At 42.4% G+C, this 27164-nt stretch overlaps 1 long non-coding RNA gene and 1 pseudogene across 3 annotated transcripts; one reads left to right on the forward strand and one right to left on the reverse strand.

Annotated features, from left to right (window-relative positions):
* Positions 1 to 571: 571 nt before the first annotated feature.
* LOC127000188 (uncharacterized) lies at positions 572 to 27148 on the forward strand. 3 transcript variants are annotated; one of them, XR_007753809.1, is made up of 7 exons: positions 572 to 804; positions 1012 to 1289; positions 7385 to 7521; positions 15375 to 15464; positions 22192 to 22373; positions 26089 to 26333; positions 26516 to 27148. It is a non-coding gene; the product is annotated as an uncharacterized LOC127000188 (long non-coding RNA). The 3 variants fall into 3 exon arrangements; XR_007753808.1 differs by having other exon boundaries at positions 574 to 1289; XR_007753810.1 differs by lacking the exon at positions 22192 to 22373 and having other exon boundaries at positions 572 to 1289.
* LOC127000187 (MAM and LDL-receptor class A domain-containing protein 2-like) overlaps positions 22380 to 27164 on the reverse strand; it is a 156334-nt pseudogene continuing 151549 nt past the window's right edge.

The following is a 27164-nucleotide window of genomic DNA, read 5'->3' on the forward strand; positions in this document are numbered from 1 at the left end:
AAAATTGGAAGACAAATCACAGTCTTGCGAAATCTACTAAAAGAAGATATTATCAATAAAGATACTCTAGACTACGGCCCAACGGTTCCAAACCAGCATAATGTATGGGATACCAAAAGTCCACGAGGATGGTTGCCCTCAGACCAGTTTTATCTGCCATAGGAACATTTAATTATAATATTGCGAAGTATCTTGTTCCAATCCTATACCTCCGATTACAACTAAAACTACTCCTGCAAAGACACTTTTTCATTTGTTAAAGAGCTGACATCGTTAAAGGGTACCCAAAGTTTGCTGCCAGGTGGTAATGTAGGTAATTGCATGTGTACCTACTCAGGAATATTATCAATATTTACATTCTAATTCCTTTTTCTGTTAACTAACCTCCACATGTGTTTTTATTTTTGTACAATGGAGATTTTTATTTTTTGTAATGCCTAGTCAGGGGTTTGTTTGCAAGACAGCCATTCCCCTTTGTTATATTTTACAACAATAAATATTTCATTTCAATTCAAACAGTGTCAGGAGGCGCCGTTGCAAGGAAAGCCATCATCATCATCAGTACCCAAACGTAAACACACCCTAACCTAACCTAACCTAAGAAGCGATACAAAGCGGCACAGGTCAAAAGAAGAAGAAGAAGAAGAAGAAGACCCAGCCAGCCTGGCGGACACGTGCTGGACCCATCAGCGTGGACAACCTGGCACACCCCCGGCCAATACGCAGACCACACTGACCCACCTCCGACAGTCCTCCAACAGACACTGGACCACCAGACTAACGGCTGACCTCAGAAAGCTCACGGTACAGATACTCCCCCGCCCAGCACCACTCCCCCAGCCGTCCCCTGGACACACCCGCCTGAGGACTGGCCACACCCGCCTCACCTGCACAGATTGAACATAGTCCATACTACCCATGGTGCCCCCCACACACCAGAACATCTCCTCCACTGCCCAAGATTCCACTCACCAACCTCAAGGCATCCCTAACCAGCCTCCGCATTTACAGGCCAACCCTAGAGGACCTGCTGGGCAGCGACACCCTCAGCCCCAACACAGCCTTCCAAGTGTACGCAAACCTTCCTGCAGAAGTCGGGGCAGCAACTCGACAGGATCTAACCCCACTCTGGTGACAGAACGACAAACCAACTACCACTGAAGGGGCTGTGGAGGCTGTGGCCCCACAGCCCCATAAAACACCCAAGAAGAAGAAGAAGGTGATGCCCCAGAGGATATGGACCCCGCCAGCCACCCAGTGCCCCCTCCCTCCCTCCTCCTACTGGTGATGTAAGTACCCTGCTGCACACCACAGGCCCCCCCACACCCCATCCCTGAAGTAGATCCTGCCCTCACCTTCAGCCCAAACCCCGGTCACGGTGTGTGTCGTGCCTTGCATGGGCAATTATGTGTGTTCAATATACCACAAAGTAAAATTATTTGTTGATCATTTAAACGAGAGAGTAAGATTAGTAGTTTATTCAGCAAGTCTTGTAAGGCAGCGGCACACAGGACTATCATCTGCCAAATAATATAGGTAGCATGACTGTAAGAATGTTACTTGAGGTAAATATATTTGTTAAGAGAACTAAGGGTCAAGGGACAGGGTCCAGCCGTATGAGACTAAATTGTGTCACTCGTAACACTTAGAGCTTATTTAGTCTGATTAAAAACACCACAAACACACTATCACTTTAAACCAACAGTAATTGTCAAGATTGACTCTGCGTCTCCAAAATGCGATATTACACCCCCATATTATAGTTAAGGGACGAAATACATGTCCCTCAACCATAACATGAAGTACTTAGAAGTAAGGAAAGAGGCCCAGTCCCCTTCCCCTAACCATCTTGAGGGACCCGTGGGCGTTTTTTGGTGGGGGAGCAGATTTAAGCTCCTCCAACCGAACTTTATATAACCTAACCTCTAACCTCCTAACCAGGGGGGGGTTGCAGCACCCCCCGGATCCCCCTCCACATGTATGATGTGCCGGTAAAACTAGAGAAGTACAACAGTACCTTGGAAAGGTTATTATTCTCGGGGGGGGGGGGGGAGGCGCTTAGTGAATCTCCATATTTACCAAACTAACATGCAAACACAAGAATAAGTAGCACCAACACACCAAGAAAAACTGTCAAGTATTTCCACTAACACGGGGTAACACGTAACCTGCTCACTCGGTTTTAATTAACACCACTCATCAACTTAATTAAGCCTTGAACGCAATTAGTGAGTGTCTGCGCTCCACCGTGGTCACCCCTGAGAATGACATACACACGCACCACTCTTTTCTCCTCCTGCACACTTTTTTTACGTTGTGGCCTATTGCGCCGGTAGGCTTCTTTTCTGGTGGATCCTGATGGTCGGTCCAAGGCTTCTTTCCGGTGGGTCCTGATGGTCAGCCCAGCCCGTTCTGGCGCAGGCGAGTGGTGGGGCGAGTGGCGCCATCCCCGAGCTCATCTTTGATCTAGAATCTAGAGTCTGGGTTGATAGGTGGTCTTCTGGACAGCATGTGGGTAGTTTTAAGCCACTCGGCGGCAGCTGAAAAATCCCAACTTGTTGACACCGGTTGGGGATTGAACTTGCGTCCTCCTGAACACAGGGCCGTCTCGCTATCCGTTCAGCCACCGCCTCCCATTGGGGAGCTTGGGACCTGCCACCACTCAGACTTGCTTCAACACCACTGTATGGGGTGATACCTCATATAATAAGAATATAATATATTGTGTAATATATAATAATAATAATATATATACCTCCCAGGCATTGAATGTCATTCAAATAACTGATTCAAGATTCACTAATGGAGGCAATATTGTCATGAACTTTGAAAATGAGAACACAAGGGCTGAGGCTGCTAAAACACTGGAGTCTGTTGAGTAAATTAATACCAAGAGTGTTGGAAAGATGAAACCAAAGATCATGATATGCATAAAGAGGAGACCAAGGAATAGATAAAGGAGACCATCTTGGACCACAATGAGTTCTTACACACAACTGAGGGTGTTGAGGATAAGATTGAGCTGATCTTTAGTAAGTCTGCGGCTGGCGGCACGATGCACTACATATTGAGGTGTGACCCAACCGTGAGAGAGCTGATTCAAAAGTATTACGACAAGATGAAATTACAATGGGGAATATACACAGTGAGAGACAGATACCATGCAATTATATGCTATCATTGTCGGAGATACAGCCATCTTGAGGCCAACAGTACTGCCGAGACCAATGGGGATGCCCCAAATTGTTTCAGATGCGCTGGCAATCATAAATCGCAGGATTGCACCATGGCTGAGAAGAAATGCATAAGCTGTGTGAGGTACAAGAAGCCAACCACCCAGCGAATGACCAGTGTTGTGTAGTTCTCCAGACTGAAACCGAGAGAATTCCTAACATGACCGATCCTGGCTATTAATTACGGTTTACGGTCATTTCGCCCACATGTCAGTTCGCCCACAAGTCAGTTTGCCCACAAGTTGAGTCAGTTCGCCCACAAGTCAGTTTGCCCACAAGTTGAGTCAGTTCGCCCACAAGTCAGTTCGCCCACAAGTTGAGTCAGTTCGCCCACACCGAGGAGTCAGTTCGCCCACACTCAGGAGTCAGTTCGCCCACACTCAGGAGTCAGTTCGCCCACACTCAGGAGTCAGTTCATACAAAATACTATCTTATATTTAAAGGTATCTGAATTCTAAAAGTAAAATAAATGCTGCGAGTAGACATTCATATAAAATTTATGTAGAAATGACATCATCTAAAAACAAATCATGTATTAAAAACACGTTGTATTCTAAAAGTAAAATAAAATATATTTAGTACTCATAGTAAGGTAGGAAACATTACGCTTTTGGCCCATTCAAATAAGAGCATGACTTCAGAAGCTTAAACGCTGATCTTTCGCCCATCACGTATTCGTCCCAAAGAGTGAATAATTTTTTCTGAAGGTCCTTATAATGTTTTCGTTGAATCCTGCTGAGCTTTCTTTCGGACACCAATCTTATATGTATAGATGTTAATAGCGCTTCTTTATGCAGCAGGTTTACCAATACATAAAACTGTAAACTACTTCTACCTGCTGCACGTTTATTTAGCCTATTATGCCACCCTTCAATGTCATTATTGGTACGCACAGATTTCTGGAATACACTCCAAGTGGAAGGTGGCCACAGAGAGCCGTCGATCCAGGTTCTTTCAATGTAGTTTAATACTTGGCGTACTTGAGTACCCGTTGCTTTGGATGAAAGTCGTTGAAACATCGCAGGAATTTCGGTCTCCGGCAGAAATGGAAGAGCCATCAGCTTTCGTAAGAACTTGTAAGTTGCTTCATCGTGAGTATAGTCACTTGAAGCCCAACCTCTTATATCTTGTGGAGAAAATACAGAAGAAATACTTAAAACAACGCCACTTGACATTTGGCTGCTTTCTCTCTCTCTCTCTCTCTCTCTCTCTCTCTCTCTCTCTCTCTCTCTCTCTCTCTCTCTCTCTCTCTCTCTCTCTGTGTGTGTGTGTGTTGGAACAATCCACAAGTTTACTCACCTTTCTCCATATAGCTTGTGTCCAGTGGAAGACGCATCCCTTGATAGTTACAAACGGTAGCACCTCAGGCAGCACTTTCCAAAGTGCTTTTTCGAAGTGAATAGTTATATGCTTGACTGAAATTTCCTCTTGAATACAGTTTAAAAGTGCATTACAAACTTCACGATAATCGCTTTTTTTTCTTCCTGACATTAAAACAAACAACAGGGGAACTTGTTTCGCACATTGATCTGTTCTTACGAATGCATTTACTGCAAGTAATTGAGAAAAGGGGTGTCTACAGAGCTTGAATGTCCCATCAATATACCATGATTTGGCTTTGCTTAGAAGTTCCATTTGCTGATCTGTTGCAAACATCAAGTGGCGCCGTCCACGGATCCTCACATCCGCTCTCAAGAATTTGCTTGGGATATGGTTCTCGTCAAGTTCGAATGCTAGGTCCTTGGGTTCAGCAGGTCTTAATTTTTCCCTCTGCCTGTTCGCTGTCCTAGCCAAGTTTTCAGGCTTTGGAAGACTCGGGCAAGGTTTATTTCGTAGTTCTTGCAAGAGAACCTGAATGGAATGAAATGTTGGCTTTAATCGCAATTCCTAATAGTATAAAATTTTGGCATGTTCAACATTTTCCTACTTATTCTTAACTCCTCTCGATCACCCTCAAACAAACATAGACACACAGACTGACATACAGAGTCCAGTGGCTGCCCGTGCATAGGCTCTGTGGAAATGCAGCACCCGCTACTAACTAACGTAATGTCAGTAGCCATCCCTTATTTTAGTTGTGCACACAGGAGGCTGGCTGCGCGGCTGCCGTTTCCTCAGTGGCGCAGTCACGCAGTGCTGACCTTGGCGCGCTGGTGGAAGGAAATTTCTGGGAGCAGCACCTCCACTAATTTTAAGTACGAGCAGCCACTGATACAGACAAACACACACACACACACACACACCTCATCAACTATGGCAGATGCTAATTTGAAGATATCTTGTACTGCCATTTTCTTCACCTGAGATGTGATGTTTGTTGTTGAAGATGAATCGGCAGACGGAGGATGATTGTGTGTATTTCTTTTCACAAAGGTCTTATTTCTTTGTGTGACCGTTGCTTTGCAGGGATTGTCCTTGGGCCGGACGGTACATTGCCAATATGTTACATTTGGCCTTCCTAGTTTGATGTTATAAGTGTATCCAAGATCATCAATAAGCTTGTTTTGACCTCTTTTGGTGCCACCCTCAAATAGCTGAAACGAGGGCAACACAGGAGGGTTAACTTGTGCCTCACTTTGCAGGGGTGGGTCATCAAGTGATGTTTCAAGTTCCAGTGAAGAAATACCTTGTTCTTCATTCAAATTGTCTTGCAGATGTACACCAAATTAAGATTCTACTTCAGTTGAAATGTCTTGAGATGTAGCTTCTTCCTTAGTGCACAAAGTACAAGTCCAGTCAATTGTATTGTCAGACCTCACGGCTGCCCAATAATCTCCTCTTGATACACCGGTATCACATTTTCTGTGTTGCCACCTGCAGCAGAACTCGCACTGTAGCCCTTCCTGTCTTGGCCGTACAGGAAAACCACACGAAATACAGAGTTCTGGACAGACTGCCATCATGTCAGGAACTGAGTGCATACGATGGCTTTCTGTAATGACGAGACCTACTTTCACGGTTCATTTTTATAATTCGATTAAACTATTTAACTGGTTAACCATTTAACTATAAGAAGCACTCATTCAATCCGTTCTCTCTCTCTCTCTCTCTCTCTCTCTCTCTCTCTCTCTCTCTCTCTCTCTCTCTCTCTCTCTCTCTCTCTCTCTCTCTCTCTCTCTCTCATCTATTGTGGGAAAACTGACTCTAGCGAGTGTAGGCGAACTGACTCCTCAGTGTGGGCGAACTGACTCCTCAGTGTGGGCGAACTGACTCCTCAGTGTGGGCGAACTGACTCCTCAGTGTGGGCGAACTGACTCCTCAGTGTGGGCGAACTGACTTTGGGCGAAATGACTTTTTGATGTGGGCGAACTGGTCGTGTGGGCGAAATGACCGGATACCTTAATTACTAGTGTTTATACTCAAAGATAAATTGTGTGTGATGGATGTTCATTGTGTAGGAAATAATCATTGGATATTTAATTGTGATACTATTTGAAAATATTAGACATAAACACTGAACTAATGGTTATATGTGATATTATTTGTGAAAGCAATTAAGACACTCACTCACTCACTACAATGTTTGAGAATAAGTGCATCGAAGACTATTATTGAGGCTAATGTTGTAATTGTTGACGGCCCTCGTGGAGCGCTGCACCAATGGCGGAGCAGCAGGGCCTCAAACCTCATCAACGGCAAGTGGTAAATGATGTAAGAGTGAGTTTGCTCCCTCGGTCTAGGGCAAGGGAGGACAGGCTATTTTGGCTCCAAAAGTACTCACAGGTTAGGCTTGCTTGAGACCTGAGATTTTCTTGGTAAGCCTCTAAGATCAAAATAAAGTTGCAGGTATTTTAATTCCATTATAAACATTTGCCGTTCTCCCACAATAATTAAAAGGAAGCAGATTAACAACTTTCGGCAACGCTACACTGTTTTGACCCCTGACACCTGAAATTTTGTTGACGCTGCCAGATTGTAGGGTAGACAGGGGAGCACAACGGCCCTCTTTGTTTCAACACCCATCTCCTTCCCCCCCACACACACACACACACACACACACTCTCTCTCTCTCTCTCTCTCTCTCTCTTCTTTCCTTCCTTCCTTCCTTCCTTCCCTTTCATACTAAACCTCATTCTTCTTCTTTTTCTTCTTCTTGTTATTACTATTTCTATTAATTACTATTCTTATTATTACCATTATTATTATTTCAGGGGAGAAGACAGGAGGATGAGGAGGAGAGAAGAAGAAGAAGGAGGAGGAGGAGGAGGAGGAGTGCCTGATCCAGCAAGGTGATTCACTGTCCCCTGTCACTGTCCGTCCACCCTCAGGGAAGCCCTTTGAGATCCAGGTAGGCCTGTTTGTGTGTGTGTGTGTGTGTGTGTGTGTGTGAGAGAGAGAGAGAGAGAGATAATGCTAATGATTTAGTGGCTACAATTCTCAATATGTCCACACATAACTATATAGATGAGTGAATGCTCTGTTACAGCCTTAATTTATAAACATGTCGTGCCTTTTTTTTCTACAGTGATGATGGCCTTATTATTATTATTATTATTATTATTAGATTTATATATAATGCTCCTAAATAAATGAATTCATTAAGCATAAATGATAATATTAAGATATCTTAGACAATAACATTTCAGTACATAAGTTATGCAAGATATACAATACATAACAAACAATTTCACAAACAAGTATACATTCAATACATTACAATTATGTAAGTTTTTTTTTTCAACCCATCTTGAACTAGCCATGTAACAAAACCTAAAAATGGACATGTAGAATTGTTGGTATGTACGCCTTAATGCTCACTACACTGCAAAATATATATATATATATATATATATATATATATATATATATATATATATATATATATATATATATATATATTTATATATATATATATATATATATATATATATATATATACACCATTTAACGTTTAGGTAACATTTCACGCTTGATCCTTGACTTGAACATTGTAGTGGCAGTCAGGTGTTGTCCGATGACTCTGGTGGGCGAGGGAAGTCCTGCACCGGGGAAGTCTTAGCCCTGTATCCTTGTTCCTATGTTGTGTGTGAGTTACGTGTGTGGTTACGGGGCAATTAGTGCATTGTAGACAAAAGTACCTGTACTGTGATATCAAGTAATTTTAACAAATGGTTATTCTGAAAAGAAGGACGTGTGTGTGCTCCTCATAACGGTTACAATAAAACATTGCTCTTGCTATTTTTTTCTGGGTGACAAAAAGTTGATGTAGGTGTGTGGGGCTCCACCCCCCAAACAGCCGCACAATACCTTAATGACGCTGTTGCCGCTGACGTCATATAATTTTTTTTTGACATAGGCAACGAGCCATGGCCCGGAGGGCTAGAAGTTCTGTGGAAATTGAACGGTACGCGTAACTGTGTATATGTCGATGCTAAGTGACTAACTGGCACCTGTTTTGTCCCTTAGACGACTCCGTGCTAAGAATAGCCTACAGTTCCTGCATCATGACGTCTGCAGAGTGATCATGTTCCCTCAGCCGATCTGTTTCATCGGTCTTCCTTTAGTCGTGGTGTGCGTGTAGTCTTGACGTCTCCACTGATGTGCCTGGTGGTCTGGATCAGTGTTTCTCAAGCTGTGTGGACCCTTACATCCACTTATATTTTCAGGGGTACAGGATTGGGCAGGATACAGTCACTATATATACACTTGCCTGTAAGAAAGGTTAATAAAAGGTTTTCTCTTCACAGGAAGAGGTGTTAATCATCAGATTGTTTTCACTGTACAAACGTGATACAAAAAAAAATCTGTGTATATTTACTAACTTGAAATTAAAGTAAACTTCACTTCTAAGAAAACAGAGAAGTTAGGCTTTCAAAATGATAAACTCTTATTTAGCAACTGAAAAATTAAGTTACACATAACATGGTCATATAAAACATTATAATATATTACACAGATCATCGCCACACTCTGAGAGACGCAACTAGCCAGGGAAAAACGAGAAAAAAAACTGGACCAAGACACAGTGTGTAGTCATGAACTATAAAAAAAAGAGCCATGACAGGACTAGGCTATCTGTAATGTGTTGAATTCCCCGTTGTTCTGCGGACCCTTGATAGGTTTCTGCGGCCCCCTGCTAGGTGAACCAATATCTTGTTCACAGGAGTGGGAAGCGGAAGTTGGAATTTTTGGGGAATCATGGAATTCCAGCCAAACGGTCAGTCCAAATCATAATCTGGTTTCACCGTTGAGTTACATGGATGATGTTCTACAACTTTTATTCAATGAGATTCTTTCCAGAATGAAAACTACAAAAATTATTTATTGAGTTTCAGCACAACTTTGTCTCTCTGTAGGCAGCAAATTTCCAGGTCAAAGATTATAAACTATATTTTTCAGACTCCATCGTGATAAAATGAGCAACTTTTCTTCAATATTTTTTTTATATATGTTGCACCAGTAAAAACTTGGAATATTTTGGGAATCCTGGAATTCCAGCCAAATGCAACATCTAGAAAGAAACAGATTTGACAGCAGCACAGCCAGAAAGTTTTCTATAAAACATCTTTAACCCCTTCAATACGATGACGCCTACGTAGGCGTAATGAGGCCCCAGTAGCATATACGATGACGCCTATGTAGGCGTCATATTTTTATTCTGTTTCTTCTTCTATTGAGTTGTTCCGTACTTTGTGTTGGTTACTAAGTAAAGACGCCGTATGCTGTCCTTGAAATCCTATTGCTCCTCCCACCATCCTTGTTCCCACCAATCACAAAAAATGAGCTACAGTATGCACCGCCTTCTTCCCGCCTTGTGTCTAAAATTAGGAAGTCTCATTGTCTCTCTCTCTCTCTCTCTCTCTCTCTCTCTCTCTCTCTCTCTCTCTCTCTCTCTCTCTCTCTCTCTCTCTCTCTCTCTCTCTCTCTCTCTCTCTCTCTCTCTCTCTCTCAGACACCGAGGCGCCGACCAACGTTGCCAGATTGTCGTACTCGGCCTCATGTCTGCCAATTTCCGACCCAAAAATCTGCCTCCTCGACCCCAATAATTACCTTCACATACACTTATCATTAGAATGGTTAATTATTGGTGTGTTTTGGCAATAGTTATGGCTCAGAAACCGGTAAATACGAGGCTACAAGTATGATAATCTGGCAACGGTGGCGCCGACATCATCACGTCTCTCTCTCTCTCTCTCTCTCTCTCTCTCTCTGATAATTTCTCGACATTCTTCCTCCTCTACACAATCATCTGCTTTCTCTATTTCTTTCCCCCATGCCCCTTTCTCCCCTTTCTTTATTTCGCTTTTTTTATTTTTTATTTCGCGTTGACGCAATTTATATTATGCATAGCAGGTATATGTTGACTCGTCGTGTATGCTGCTTTGCAAATACAGGATACATGTAATGAGGGCTTTCAGCAGCATAATATACGGAGGCGACAAGCAGATACATGCCGGCTCAGGTTTCCCGCGCACGGCCGAGCACGCCGTATATCAGCCAGGCGGGGTTTTTGAACATCCGGCGCGAAGGGGTTAATGACTATTTCTCAGTTAGTGTCACACCCTCCACCTTGACACGGTTAACTCTCACACACGGGTAACTGTACTATTATTCACGGCTCCACAAACTATCCATCCTAGCCTTGTTTTCGTGGCAGCTGGCTTTTCATCCTCACTGGTATTTAGTTTGTCACTGATTACAGTCTCAAAGGTTCTCATGAAGGCTTTGTACTTGGTGGAATGAACTTGTCGCCTCTGCTTTAGGAATTGTGCTTTTAAGATTAAAGGCTGTCATAGTAACTTGGGATCTACTACTTCACATGTGTGTGTGGCGAGGAATTACTACGACCTGCCTGACTAACTGGCTCCAAGTGACAGTGACCTGGGGTGTTGTCAACCTCAGCGGGTCGTGTCTCCCGAGTAGTAATTAGTGGTGCCAGACCTGGACGGAAAACATCAGCATTCACATTGAGCTCCCGCGACTTAACCTCCTATTGTCCTTAAAAACTGTGCCTCCGTGCTGTCACCCTGCCTGGTCAAACTCTTTCGCCTCTGCCTGTCAACATCTACCTTTCCTTCTTGCTGGAAGTATGCCTTCATACACCCTGTGCCTAAGAAGGGTGACCGCTCCAATCCCTCAAACTACCGTCCTATTGCTTTACTTTCTTGTCTATCTAAATCTTTTGAATCAATCCTTAACCGTAAGATTCAAAAGCACCTCTCCACTTCTGACCTTCTATCTGATCGCCAGTATGGGTTCCGCAAGGGGCGTTCTACTGGTGATCTCCTAGCCTTCTTAACTGACTCTTGGTCATCCTCTCTTAGCCGTTTCGGTGAAACTTTTGCTATTGCGCTGGATATATCAAAAGCTTTTGATAGGGTCTGGCACAAATCTTTGCTTTCCAAACTACCCTCCTACGGTTTCTATCCTTCTCTCTGTACCTTTATCTCCAGTTTCCTTTCTGACCGTTCTATTTCTGCCGTGGTAGACGGTCACTGTTCTTCCCCTAAATCTATTAACAGTGGTGTCCCACAGGGTTCTGTCCTATCTCCCACTCTTTTTCTGTTGTTCATTGATGATCTTCTTTCCAAAACGAACTGTCCTATCCATTCCTACGCCGATGATTTCACTCTGCATTACTCAACTTCTTTTAACGACTCAAGGCTGGAGGCTGCAGAACGCTTAGCCTCAGACCTTACTATTATTTCCGACTGGGGCAAGAAGAACCTGGTGTCCTTCAACGCCTCAAAAACACAGTTTCTCCACCTATCCACTCGACACAATCTTCCAAACAACTATCCCCTATTCTTTGACAACACCCAGCTTTCACCTTCCTCAACACTAAACATCCTCGGTCTATCCTTAACTCAAAATCTCAACTGGAAACTTCATATCTCATCTCTTACTAAATCAGCTTCCTCGAGGCTGGGCGTTCTGTACCGCCTCCGCCAGTTCTTCTCCCCTGCACAGTTGCTGTCCATATACAGGGGCCTTGTCTGCCCTCGTATGGAGTATGCATCTCATGTGTGGGGGGGCTCCTCTCACACAGCTCTTCTGGACAGAGTGGAGGCTAAGGCTCTTCGTCTCATCAGCTCTCCTCCTCATACTGATAGTCTTCTACCTCTTAAATTCCGCCGCAATGTTGCCTCTCTTTCTATCTTCTATCGATATTTCCACGCTGACTGCTCTTCTGAACTTGCTAACTGCATGCCTCCCCCTCCCGCCCCGCTGCACTCGACTTTCTACTCATGCTCATCCCTATACTGTCCAAACCCCTTATGCAAGAGTTAACCAGCATCTTCACTCTTTCATCCCTCACGCTGGTAAACTCTGGAACAATCTTCCTTCATCTGTATTTCCTCCTGCCTACGACTTGAACTCTTTCAAGAGGAGGGTATCAGGACACCTCTCCTCCCGAAACTGACCTATCTTTCGGCCACCTCTTTGGATTCTTTTAGGAGCAGCGAGTAGCGGGCTTTTTTATTAATGTTTACTTTTTTGTGCCCTTGAACTGTCTCCTTTGCTGTAAAAAAAAAAAAAAAAAAAAACCGCCTCGGGTCAGCGTAGTTAGGCAGAGGGGATGCCGAAGTGAGCACATGTTTCTCTCCTTCCTCTTGGCACTGCCGTTGTCACTGTTCTCTCCTTCCTTCCCCCCTTCCTTCGTAAAGAGCTCAATGCTACCAGCAGGTCGGACTTACAACTATTCTCCCCATTACAATTAGATGACAGTATGGTTGTAACAATTAAATGACACAAACAATTATTACGTGACAAATGTTCGTCCGTGCATGACCCAGCTGCTGATGCCGCCGCCAACACAACCAGGTCGCTGCTGTCCACTCTGTCCACTTCACTATACAGTACCCTCTCGAGTTTTGCGATCCTTGAGTTTAGCACTTAGTCCTAAAGTCTCACCATCATGACTTTCGCGCATTACCGCCATGAGTTTCACGCTCCTTTGGTACGTATGGGTCACGTCTACCTACCGTCGGCGTCATGCGTGCTGCCTTAAAAGGCGGTGTCCAACCATTGGGGCTATGGGCGACCGCGGTTGCCTGTATGCCCAACCGGGAGAGAGTTGTTGGTTGTCCGTACGAATGGAAAACGGTTGTGAGTACGAGCGTGGGTACCTCACGGCTGCATGTAAACAAACAGACGACGGCAGTGGCTGAGGAGCAGTGGAAGATGGCCCACCAAGAGACTTGTAAAATGGACTGGCAGAGCTGCTTTGCTTACTACTTGATTAACAAGATAAGAGAACACCCCGTGCTGGGGAACCACACCCCAAAAAACTTTTTATCAAGTCTATGAAAATTGTAGATCTCTCAGTGATGTTTTCCTCTTCTTCTTTTGACCTGTAATGCATGGCAGCGACGGTGAAAAGTAACAGTGGAAAATAGCAAAAGGGCATAGAAAAGCAAAATCAGGGAAAGAAAAGAACAGAAAAACACCTAAGTTCAGGGTGAAGCGTATAAGTGCGCACTGTGAAGTAACTAAGGGCCGCTTTCACAGTCACTGTTTGTTTTGATCGTTACCAATGGCGGCGATCGACGCTATAGTTTTCCACGTGACATTGGCCTATGGGGTAGTGGTGGCTGCAGAGAAAGCGACAGGTGTTGAGAGTGTGTGGTAAGGTGCGGGGCTAGGCTAACCCCGCACCCGCCACGAGGTGCCGTTGTAGAGGCAATACCTCCGACACCATCACATCACACCACTACCCATCGGCCAGTTTCACGTGGAAATACTATAGCGGCCATTGGTAACGATCAATACAAACAAAATGACTGTGAAAGTGGCCCTAAGTGCATGTTGTGACGTATGAAAGTGTGGAGAAGGAGAACCTAAGAAACGACACAAAGCATTACAGGTCAAAAGAAGAAGAAGAAGGTCCACTACACTGGCCAAGAAATATCTTCCCACTGAAATTGGTCATTCTGCTGTCCACCACGCATGCGCACTGTGGGAATACACAGCATTAAAAGTGTTAATTTGCCTGGTTTTGTTCTAGTTTGTCCGCTTGTGGTCTTTGTGAGCGGTGAGGGAAATATGGAAGCAGTAAGCAAGTTGAACCTCTCTGCGAGCTATTTTGTGGCGGCAGTTTACGTTCACTAGGCTCTGACAAGTCAATCATGATGTTAGTGATTTGATGATATATAACAGAAAGAGTTAGCAGATTATACCATAACACACAGAAAACTACCAGAAGCTATAGGTTTGTCCAACTGTACCACGGGTGACTGCGAGCAACCATCCTTACATTAGCAGACGACACCACGTGGATCCCAAGCGTGTATTCAGAACTGCCAGCCAATTGTAAGGCAGCCGCCTTCAACTGCGGCTTAAAAACGACCTGTTCTCACTTCCCATTTTCTGCCTATTACCAAGGTATGTATTTTGAGATAACAAGTGAGTAAAGTCGAAAAAATTGTGATAACAAGGGAGTCAAGTTGAAAAAAAAAGTAAATTTTTTTCCACGGGTCGGAACCAATAAGCGCTTTTTCATGTATTTCAATACCTCAAGTTTCGTGATCCTCGAGTTTAGTGCCATACCTTTGGAATGAAGCAAGCGCGAAACTCAAGAGGGTACTGTACTCGCGTCCTCCTGAACGCGGCGCCGTCACGCTGTCGACTCAGCCACCGCCTCCCCGACCCAGAGCTAGGGTTGTGTGACTTTTGGAAGTAGCACAACATTCTCAAAGGCTTCAAGAATCTGGGCAGCTGTGAGGGAGGAGTGTGTGGATCTGGAGTAAGTGTGTTGAGACTTGGGGCAGGAAATTCCCCGCCTGTTGGTGATTTTTTAGTGAACCGTGTAAGACATATTATCTATCTGCTGACCTGCCTTAAAGCAAAACATTCACTTTGGAGCAAACAATGATAAATTATGCCACTATTAGATAAGGGTTAGAAAAATGAAGTGTTGATGAATCTGGTTTTGCAGCCTGGAATAGTGTGTCCATCCTTTGGCAGGGTAATGAAAAGAACTGGATCTCCTTCATAAAGGAGCTGTCCTGTTTTACATCTGCTTGTAGCACACAGCAGGCAATACTCAGCTGAATACTGCCACAGACTGTCTGGCTCCACACTACACTTACATGCAGGCAGGGAGAGAGAGAGAGAGAGAGAGAGAGAGAGAGAGAGAGAGAGAGAGAGAGCAACATTTTAATTGTATATCAGAGCACTAACTGTTCCTTTGATCTGCAGGATGTGTGAAGGAGAAGAGGATGATGACAGCTCTGAGTCAGCCATGACAGAGGAAGCCCCAGGACTGCTCTGGAGACTAAGGCAAGAAAGGTTATTTTTCTTTGACTTTTCTTTCTTTGTATCTTTATTGATGTGTTCATTTCATAGTGTAGTAGTTATGAAAGGCATGATGAAGTGTAATGCTAATGCTCACTCACCGTTTTGGGCCGCCTGAGAAAGCGTCACTTTTTTGGCAGGAATTTCCAACAGTTTTGCTTCCAATGCTCACAGCAAAGTTGCCCTCCACCACAAATTTAGCTGTCACTATCAAGCTTACTAATTGTGCTGGTTTTTGCATTATCCAATAATGTTAAATTCACAAAGTATAATGCCATAAATGCCAGGTCAGTTGAATTGATGGGAATCGTTCACGTGAATTTCCATTGTGGCTGAAAATGTCTGATGTCTGTACACAGCACTTGGCCTCTCCCAGGGTTCCTCACACTTAGCTTAATTATCCTTTTGTTTTGTTCTATGAATTTTTTTGTTGTTTGCTGTGGTGATTTTTTACCCCATCCTATTTCACCTCTTAAAGTACTTGAAGGAGTGCCTTTTGTCCCCCACAGAATAGTTCGCCAGACTTTATTTTCATGGTTTGGAGTTTTTGAATCTCATTTTTTGAAAAAGTTACTAAGTCGGTACCATACGGGACAGCTGGGATTGCCACATTTTTCCAAAAGGTTTTCCCAATGATCAATTTGTTGCTGCTTCTTGCAATCACGGATGCTGTTTGATTACTTAGGCGCTGTGCTTTTTGTATTAAATCTTTTTAGTATGTTTTAAAGCAGTTCCTTTTATTATCTATAGTAACTCCTAAGTATTTTATCTTACTTGCTACATTTATCCCTCCTATTTCCTCTGGTTCGTCTTTCACGTTAAATATCATTATGTTACTCTTCTCTATATTTACTTCTAAGCCAGTGTCTGCCACAATTGTTTTTAGTCTGTCAATGTTCTCCCTTGCATCTGCTAATGACTGTGCCAGACTAAGACCATCATCAGCATAGAAGAGTGTGTTAATGAATAGATTGTCATGTTTAAACCCTATATAGGTATCATTTAATTTTAGTATGATCATATATGTTACTACTTTAAACAGTGTAGTGGATCCCGTACATCCCTGTCTAATGCCACTTGTTATGTTTACTTCCCCATAGTCTTCATTGTTTAGTATTAGTTTTGTTTTAGCTTCTGAATAGATTTTTGCCACAGTCAATAATTTTTGGTGGATTTAAAAAAAACATCATTGCCTCAATCAGCTTTTCTCTTTTTATTGAATCAAAGGCTTTACTGAAATCGATGGCAGTGACTATAAGCGGTAGTTTGTTTTTGTAACTTTGTGCGATGCAGTATTTCAATATCAATATGTTGTCTTCTATTCTGTTTCCTCTGGTAAATCCTGCTTGAGTGTCTTGTGTCAAGTTATTTATCTCTAGATGATCTTCAATTTTATGTCTTATTATGCCCATTAATAATTTGTATGAGACACTTGTTAAGGCTATTGGTCTTAATTTGTCTACTGTTGGTCTTGTTATTTTAGGGATTAGTTTAGTCATGGATATCTTCCAACTCTCCGGGATGTCTATTGTGCCTTCTATTAATTTATTGTAACATGTTGTTAGAATTGCTGTCAGGTCCTTATCCTTTGAGATAAGTTTATATACATCTGGCTTGATTTCATCGGGCCTGCAGCTTTCTTGGCTTTCATCTTTTTTAATGAATTTTCCACTTCTTCATACATTATTATTGGGGCTTTCATTTTAGTTATTGCTTCATGTATTCTATATTCCATATCCAAATGTTCTCTCAAAACTCTGTGTGTTGTGTATGTGTGTGTATCCGTACTAATATTTAGTTCAGGAGTGAGTGTATTAAACTGATCTTCATATATTTGTGAGTTTTCTGTGTTCCATACTACATTTATATTATTTGGGTGTTTACTGTATATATTTGGCCAGTAGTTTAATAGTTCTCTTTTTATCTCACATTTATCTAGTTTTGCGTTATGTTCATTGTACAGACTTGTGTCTTTTGTCATTTCCTCCTTTCCCTTCAGCTTGTCAATTTTGTGCCACAGTTTCTTATTACTTGTCATTTTTTATTTCATTAGTTTCTTTTATTTTGTTTTCTTGTTTGGCTTCCCTTACCAACATTTGAACTATTTTTCTTTGTTCATCATACTTTTTCTCTAGTTCAACTTTTTTTGTTGGCTCATTCCTTCTGTCTCTATTTATTTGTTTTCTTTTCTTTATCTCCTGTCTGATGTTTTCATTTATCCATACTGGTTCTATTATTTTCACACTGTTATCCCTCTTCAATTTAAGTGTTCTTTTCATTGTTGTATCTGAGGTTACTTTTATTTTCTTATCAAAGTCTGTTATGTCGTCCATGTTTAGGGAGCCGCTGTTTTTCAACTCTTGTATAAAGTTTCTTGTGGTTTCCTCATTAATTTTCAGATAAGTTGTTATATCCCAAAACCCTTTATTATGGGATATGTTGGTATTTCTTTTAAAGTTAAAAAAAGTTTTTAGTAGGTTGTGATCAGAAAGGTCAAATTCTTCTCTGTTTTCATCAATTTCCATGCCTACATAATGCTGTATCATTGTTTGGTTTACCATTGCAAAATCTATCACACTTCTTTGGTTTCTACTCTGCCATGTGTACAGTCCTCTACACTCTGGTGTGTCATTTAATAGTGTTCCATTCAGTAAGTCAAGAGTTTGTAATATCTTTTCTCCATTCCAGTCAATCTTCTGTTCCCCCAGAAAACCAACGTGTCCATTCCAGTCCCCTAAAATTATTATGCCCTCTTCCCTGTGTTTGTTTACTAAATTTTCCACTTCAGTTAGGATGTCAATATTTCTTGGTTTGTCATTTACTGATAAATACAATAATATTATATAAAAATGTGTACTATATATCTTGAGATTGATGCAGAGTAAATCTGTGTGTTTAGTGGCTATGACCTCAATATGTTGTTTATTCTCCTCCCTGCTTAGTATCATTAATCCTCCCCCCTTTCTGTCCTCCAAGTTTCTAAATTTTTCAACTTTAAAAAGTCCCGTTGTAGTATCAAACCTATTGAATTTGCACTGTGTTTCGGTAATACATATAAAATCTTCTGCGCTATCCACAAGTTTCTCTATTTCTATCAGTTTACTCGTAGTTAGTCCTTGAGTGTTAATTAGTTTTATATTTAGATTTATATCTAGTTTATCCTTATCCTATTCCCTGTTTCTAGTGTCGATGAATCTCAATAGTTTGCCATCTCTTACATACCATCCTTGTTCTCCATTACTTCTTTTAACTTTAAGTTGTTTTACTGCTTTTCTTGTGTCTGCTCTTTCCTGTTCTGTCATGTCTTTTGCAATTATCACTCTTTTAGCCCACATTTTTCTGGTATTCTTCAGATTTTTTACATTTTTGAGTATTTCCTGTCTGCTTTGTTCTTTGTCTAGTTTCAATAGAAGTGGCCTTACTCTACCATCTGCTTTTTTTCCCAAGTCTTATTGTCTCATTAATTTTTATATCTTTACAGTTAATTTCCTCAAGCAGATTTTTTGACATTTCTTCATCAAACTCCTTTCTCTCAGTTGTATTTTCAGTGCCAGTACATTCCTCTACATTGTATAGGATAATGTTATTTTTCTTCTTTGCTTTTTCCTCTCTCCTTAATCTCTATCTCCACTCTATTCTTAACCTCATCTATCAGCCTCTCATTTACTGCTTCCACAACTTTTGTGCTTACTTCTTCTATTATCTCCCCCTTCATTGCTTGAAACTTTTCCTTCCATTCCTGCAACTCATTTAATAATATTTGATTTTCCTGTTTGTATTGTATGTTTTCTTGCTCTAGTCTATTGATTTCCCTTAATTTCCCTTTAAGGTTGGTTTTACATGCTTTACAGAACCAGTCCTGATCATCTTTTGCTAGAAGTTTGTACATCTGCAGTGACACTCCCTCACAGCCTGCATGGTACCAACTATCACATGTCACAAAAAAGTCCATTATCACTTTCCCTTACTCGATAATTGCACTCCTTACAAGTACTACTTATCTCATCTTGATTTTTTTCCTCCTTTCTGCTGCGGCGGCCAGTGGTGTCCTGACAAGGTGGATTCCTTCTTTCCTCTGTATCTCCTCCATTGGATGCTCCTCTCGCTCCCAAGTTTTCTCCTCCTCTCCCCGCCATGATCACTATCTCCTCGATGTTTTAGGACGGTTATTTTATCGATGTTTGTAGGAAAATATTGGGCTTATTCACAGAGGCACATCGGTACGTGTTTCTTCCTCTTCCTCCTGCTCTTGCTGTACCACTCACCACTCACTGTTATTCTTTGGGTTTGGGTCACTGAGGGCCATGGGGGATATGTATTCACTGTTATTCTTTGGGTTTGGGTCACTGAGAGCCATGGGGGATATGTATTCACTGTTATTCTTTGGGTTTGGGTCACTGAGGACCATGGGGGATATGTATTCACTGTTATTCTTTGGGTTTGGGTCACTGAGGGCCATGGGGGATATGTATTCACTGTTATTCTTTGGGTTTGGGTCACTGAGGGCCATGGGGGATATGTATTCACTGTTATTCTTTGGGTTTGGGTCACTGAGGGCCATGGGGGATATGTATTCATTGTTATTCTTTGGGTTTGGGTCACTGAGAGCCATGGGGGATATGTATTCATTGTTATTCTTTGGGTTTGGGTTTCACATTAAACACCTTTTATTCACTATGATGGCTTCTTATCATAAGCATAGGCACTGAAATATATAGTAACATTGCTCAGTAGCGATGATGAATGAAGAATGCCTTCATAGGCAGGGTTGCCATAATTATCTGAACTATCAAAATTCCGGACGCCTCTACGAACACTCGACCACAGCCTAATATTTGGCAACGCTGCGATTAGCCTACCCGCCCGACCACCACCTCCATTTCAAAGCCATATATTCTTATTTCCCCACCTTCGTCAATTATTCTATGGCACTTATAAGCTGTGGACATGCTCCACTGATCACTTCCAAGCATTAGAAGTCTACATGAAGCTTTTGTCATCGTTATATTGACCAAGAAAGGCAATGATGTTTGCGATCGGCGGCAAAGAGTGAGGAGCTTGGAGTTACAAAACACGACTATTCTGAAGCTATTTATTCTTGTTTTTCCATCTCCCACTATCCCTCGGTAGTTATAGGCTGTGGGCATCTTCCCTTGATCACTATCATTCATTAAAAGTCCACAGAAAGCTTTTGTTATCGTTATGTTGACCACGAAAGGCAAAGAGTGAGTCAGGGCTGAATAATAGGTATGGTGCGCGGGCGATGACGTCATCATCATATGAGAGTATAAATTAAATCAATTACGCCATCCTAGTTTAGGATATCGACTAATTATGCATGTCCTATATATTGTGCATATGTTAGATTTATTGTTGTCAACAATGATCATGAAAAGATAATTTTACTTTCTGTTTGAGTAATATGTTGATATTTGAACTTCATTTGACTCTTTCCTTGCTGAACGAAAACACTTTGTGTCAAAATATTTCGACAACTCTTCGTAAGACATCACTGAATATTTATTTTCTATTTTTTTTCTAGCTTCTAAAATATATTTAGTTAAGTTATGATGAAGATACAGGAAAATAATGGTACTCTTGAAAATATATAACGATATTTGCGTGATCGAAAATAAACGTACACGGCGACATCACTTCATATCGCGACTGTACATGAGCGTATTCACCGCGAGAAGGGCCGTGTGTGCCGCGTCCATGCCCCAGACCAAGCCCGGTATTTTGAGCCCGATGGGACATAGGGCGCCCCAACGCAAGAAAATCGCCAGTATAATGCCCCTTGCGGAACCCATACTGGCAATCAGATAGAAGGTCAGAAGTGGAAAGGTGCTTTTGAATCTTCCAGTTAAGGATTGATTCAGAAGCTTTAGATAGACAGGAAAGTAAAGCTATAGGGCGGTAGCAGTAGTGTAGTAGGGGGGGGCGACAGTCCGCCCCGGGTGACAGCTTGAGGGGGGTGTCATGATACAGGCTCAAGTCTAATGGATAAATTCAGTGACGTAGCTAAGGGAAGGGGTGTTGGGGTCATATAAGAAGACGCCCCCCCTAGGCCCCCAACGAAGGGACCCGCCACCCCCCAAATGGTCCATTTGGGAGCCCCCATTTGTTGCCATACCTTATGGTATAAATCAACAAAGAATGACCTCACTTTGTTGTATAGAATGTCTCATTAGGAAAGAAGCAAATATGAATTTTCTGAGTGTGTGTGGTGTGGTGTGGTGTAGTGTAGTGTAGTTTGGTGTGGTTTGGTAGGGGGGGGGCGACAGTCCGCCCCGGGTGACAGCTTGAGGTGGGTGCCATGATACAGGCTCAAGTCTAATGGATAAATTCAGTGACATAGCTAAGGGAAGGGGTGTTGGGGTCATATAAGAAGACGCCCCCCCTAGGCCCCCAACGAAGGGACCCGCCACCCCCCAAATGGTCCATTTGGGAGCCCCCATTTGTTGCCATACCTTATGGTATAAATCAACAAAGAATGACCTCACTTTGTTGTATAGAATGTCTCATTAGGAAAGAAGCAAATATGAATTTTCTGAGTGTGTGTGGTGTGGTGTGGTGTAGTGTAGTGTAGTTTGGTGTGGTTTGGTAGTGTGTGTGTGCTACTATTACTACTGCTATTACCACAGACTAAAGCTTTAGCGTAACTCTTCCTTTCACAAATTTAAACCCAATATTCCCTTATTTCATGATTTCATTGAGACAGAAGGAAGCCACCCAGATTAACCTCTCCCTCTTGGCTCTGGTGGACCTCAAGGGCAGCCACGTCCCCTACAGTGACTCCAAGCTCACCAGGGCAAGACAGAGACAGAAGTTGATATTCTCAGACACTTCCGCCTCTCACGTCAGCTATTTCCAAAGGCCGAAAAGGATATCAATCACATTCTAGTGAGTGTTCTTGTAGGTTCATGGCACAAAAGAATCATCAGACTACCAGATGGGTTCTAAAACTACCCCTGCAAATGCCCAGAATTCCTATGAAAGCCTTAATTGTCAAGCGTGTGTTCTTGGGTGCCGAAATGTTTCAGAAAATAGCCCTGAGACGTCAGTGTTTTCAGCTGCCTGCACCTCTCACATCAACTATTTCCAGAGACCATGAAGGAAATTAATAATGTTCTCATGAGTTCTTTTTATATTTTTTTCACATTCATGGTACAGAAACTTTGTAAAATAAGCTACCACCAGGGTCAGGAAAATCTTGGGCCAGTGAGGGAGTGGGCTAGCTATTACTGTATGGTTATTACTTTATGACTTAGCATGTAAAGAAGAGTCAGCTAGGTCAGGTTGCATTTTTTTCGTAATTTTTATTTGCCTAAAAAAAAACTCAAGATTGGGTGCCCTTCCTGACCCCACACAGCAGCACGGTCCTAACTATCACATACATCACATGGAAGAATAACACTAATACTAAACCAAACTTAACTACTGGTGAACTAAGAGTAAGCCCTGAATATCTGTTGGAACATAATTGGCCTGTGGGGACTACAGGTCAAAGGCAGGATTAGAGATTGCCTCCGGGACAGAAGTGTCATCAAGGTGTGAGGTGCCATTGAGGGTGTCCAGTGGGATGTCATCGCTGCTTGGAATGATTGGCAGGTCTGGCCCCATGTAGTGCTGGTGATCAGTAGCATCCCAAGAGCTGCTCACTGGCGGCTCCACAACCACTCTGAGATAAAAGAATAGTCAGGATGAAACACCTGTCATAGCTTTATAAACTTAGATAGACAGATATGGTTTCCACTTAAATACAGTGGACCTTGGTTTTCGTGATCAATCCGTTCGAAAAAAGTCTGACGAAAACCGAATGTACAAAAACTGAAGCAATATTTCCTATAAGAAATAATGTAAATCCAATTAATCCGTTCCAGACGCCCCCCCTAAAATTAACAAAATAAATTTTATAGAGAATAAGTATAGTTTTACATACAGAAAACAATGAGAAAAAAATATAAATGACTAACGAAATGAATAAATGAACATTTAACATCACTTCTACCTTTATTTAAGACTCTTGTTGGCGTATGGAAGACGGCGATGAGGGGATTGAATTCTATTGTGTTTCTCGACTTTTTATCAAAGGGCTGGCACTCGGAACTTTCCTTGGCCCAATGGTTGCTTATTTAGCAGTCAGACTCAATAAACAAGCACAAAAAGCAATGAATGACACTCACTCAACGAGAAACAAAGACAGACTGACGGCCGCTGCCGTACCGTGAAACGCTCCTATATGGTAACACTGCGATCTAGAGCTTTCGGTTAACGTTATTAATTTAAGTACAAGCCACGTATTTTCGTCAGACTGTGTTATTTTCAGCGAAACAGCCTGATCATTCCATAATCTTTAACCCTTTGAGTACGGGTGGCGATATATTTCTCTAGATGCTGTGCACGGGGAAAATTTAGACATTTTAAAGAGGTGGAAATGGTGTCTTTCTTCTTTGCATTAATTGTATATTCATCTAGTATATATGGTGGTGTAATAAAACTTCTCTCCTAATAATAATAAAGTTGTGACAGCCGAAAATATTGCGCATGCTCGCCACGCTGTGCAAAGTTTCTGTTTGTTTCCTTGACAATTAGATCCAGTAAATCCATATATGCAAGAAAAGAGTCACATTCTTGTTGCACTTCTGGGAAATTATCTGTGATTCCCACCTGAACACCGTCAAACTGAGGCACACTTGGTATAAAAAAATCAACGCTGGTCCACAAAGTTTCCATCACTAGCAGCAGCACTAGCTCTTGCACGCCCTCTTGTTGCAGTAATCCTAGATTGTGAAGAAACACGGCCACGCCTTCATCTTGAAGTACTTGGGGCTGGGGTGGGGAGAGACTGCGAGACAGGCGGTGTATATACTACATCACTATCACTGCTTCGTTGACTAATGTCTCCAAAATCGGATAGCCAGTCACTGTCACTAGTATCACTGTCAACGTCACTACCATAGCAGTCATCAGAGTCACTGTCACTTTGATTCACCCGCTCTCTACTTCTGCCTGGAGCAGAGGAACTGCTTGATGCGTCATGAGACATGCCAGATGTATTTCGAACAAAAGTGAAAAATGATCTGTGGCCTTCGGTAGGCCGCGCGCTGGAGACGAATGAGTGTGTATGGATGCCATATGCCTCCACCATTCTTCTGAGTCTAGATCTAGCAGTATATTTGAAATGTAGGGAGCGTAGAGTGTGATGATTATATATATGATCCCCGTATGGGTGGGGTGTGTGGAGAGTCATGTCATGTCATGACACACACACACTAAAAGAGTGTAACCAGCAAATAGCTGAAAAGTTGAGCAACTTAATCAATATCTCACTAGCACAAGGGAAGGTACCGAGAGACTGGAAGAGGGCTAACATCGTCCCAATACATAAAGGAGGAAGTAAGGAAGACCCGTTGAACTATAGGCCAGTGTCGTCAACAAGTGTAGTAGCAAAGATGTGTGAGAAAATTACAAAAATCAGATGGGTGGAGTATTTAGAAGAAAACAGTATATTAACAAATAGCCAATTCGGATTCAGAGGAGGACAGTCTTGTGTAACTAATCTGATCAGCTTCTATTCAAGAGTAATTGATATAATACAGGAAAGAGACGGTTGGGCAGATTGTGTGTATCTGGACTTAAAGAAGGCGTTTGATAAAGTACTACACAAGCGATTAATATGGAAACTTAATCATGTTGTAGGTCTGGGTGGTTCAATATTGGATTGGATTGTGGACTTTTTGACGAAGAGAGAAATGAGAACAGTAATCAGGAATAATAAATCAAGCTGGATGGAAGTGACGAGTGGAGTCCCCCAAGGATCAGTGCTGGCTCCGATTATGTTTGTAATTTATATTAATGACATGACAGAAGGGGTGACAAGCTATATGAATATGTTTGCTGATGATGTCCAGTGTGTTACTACCTTTTAAGGTAGCGTGTGTGACACCGATGGTAAGTAGACGTGACCTGTACATGTCAAAGCAGCGCGAAACTTGGGGTGATAATGCGTGCGCGAAAGTCGGGATGGTAAGAATTTAGGACTAACCGCGAAACTCGAGGATCGCTAAACTCAGATAGCGCGAAACTCGAGAGGGTACTGTAGTACTTACCTCATGTATGAAATATGGATGAGAAAACAGTCGAGTCCATGGTTCAGCTGACGACACTGTTAGAACACGGTGTTGCCGCTTCCTCTATGTAAAAAGCGTATAGATTGAGTAATTTAATATTTCGCAGTTCTTCTACTTCCACTTATGAATAAACAAACTGAAATTCACGCAATTTACTCCAATGGGAGACGAGCATACGGCTGTAGATCACGAACACATGGGATGCTTTGTGTGGGCCCTCAATTCCAGGAATTGAGTGGCCGAGTCACGCGAGCAGGCGGACGAGCTTGGTACGGACCATTTTCAACTGTACGAAAACCGGGACAAAATTTCGACAAAAAAGTCGTCGAAAACCGAATTGTACGAAAATTAGGGCACACGAAAACCGAGGTTTGACCGTATATGAATTAAAGATAACTACCCAAAATGTGTACTGCCCATTGCTTTCCTGTAAACTTTAAACCATAATGCAAACTTTCACCAACCTTCTCTTGTTCTTGATATAGAAGAAGCCCACAATGCCAACGATGATGGCGAACAGGACCCCAAATACTATGCCGGTAATAGCTCCTGCAGAGAGTCCCTCAGGAGAGGTGGTGGTGGTGGGGGTGACACTGGTGGTGGAGGCTGTGGCAAGTCTCTCACAGCGATTGCCAGTGTATTCGCTTGGACAACTGGAAGAAAGGCATTACTTCACAGGATCTTAAAGATGCTGGACCATATCCACTTTGACAATAATGAAAAACTCCAAGTAAGTTTTGTGGACATGCGCAGCCGTAAGTTTTTATAGCATTCGTAATTGGCCACACTAAAGTCCTAGGACCATTAGCTTCTCAAATTTATGTTCTAATGAGGTGAGAGTATGTAACATGAAACTCAATATGGATTTATCATTTGTAAAAAGCACACATTTCATGAATAACTTACTTGCAGGTTGGACGCTCTCCTTTCCCATCCGTTGCACAAAGTCCACCGTTCTGGCAGTAGCTGTCAGGGCAGCTTCCACACAGAGATTCATCAGCACTGTATGTGGAACACTCAGTAATCCCGTCACACTCATAGTCCACTCTCATGCATGGGTGGCCAGACATGAATGGGTCTCCACAGTAAAAGAAGCCAACATCACACTGGGCATTGTCTGTGGGTGAAAATGAGGTACAGTCAAGTGTGGAAGCAACTTGATACAACTTGGTATGTGTAGACATGGAATTTGCCTTTTATTTGACTTTTGGCAAGTCAAATAAAAGGCAAGGTGGTGCAGGACATGGCAAATGAATAGCCTGCAGCTCTGTTTGGAGGCAACTTAATCCCCCCCATCACCGGCAGGCCACTTGCTGCTCATTTGCCTGGCTCAACATGGCTCAACATGTGGTTGGTGGTGGCAACCTCTCTAGCTCACTTGCAGGGCAGCCATTGTGTAGATCACTTGCATTTTACATATTGCTATTTGTTGTGTTCAATGTTTTCAAAAATTCGTGCAAGGGGGTTTGAGAAATGTAGTTGTATGCGCCATTTGTTTTGGAAAACTTTTGTTGGCCTACAAAACAGTAAAATTTGATACACTTGGATATGTTTTTGTCTA

The sequence above is a fragment of the Eriocheir sinensis genome, chromosome 18, assembly GCF_024679095.1.
Source record: "Eriocheir sinensis breed Jianghai 21 chromosome 18, ASM2467909v1, whole genome shotgun sequence".
Classification (NCBI taxonomy): Eukaryota; Metazoa; Arthropoda; class Malacostraca; order Decapoda; family Varunidae; genus Eriocheir; species Eriocheir sinensis.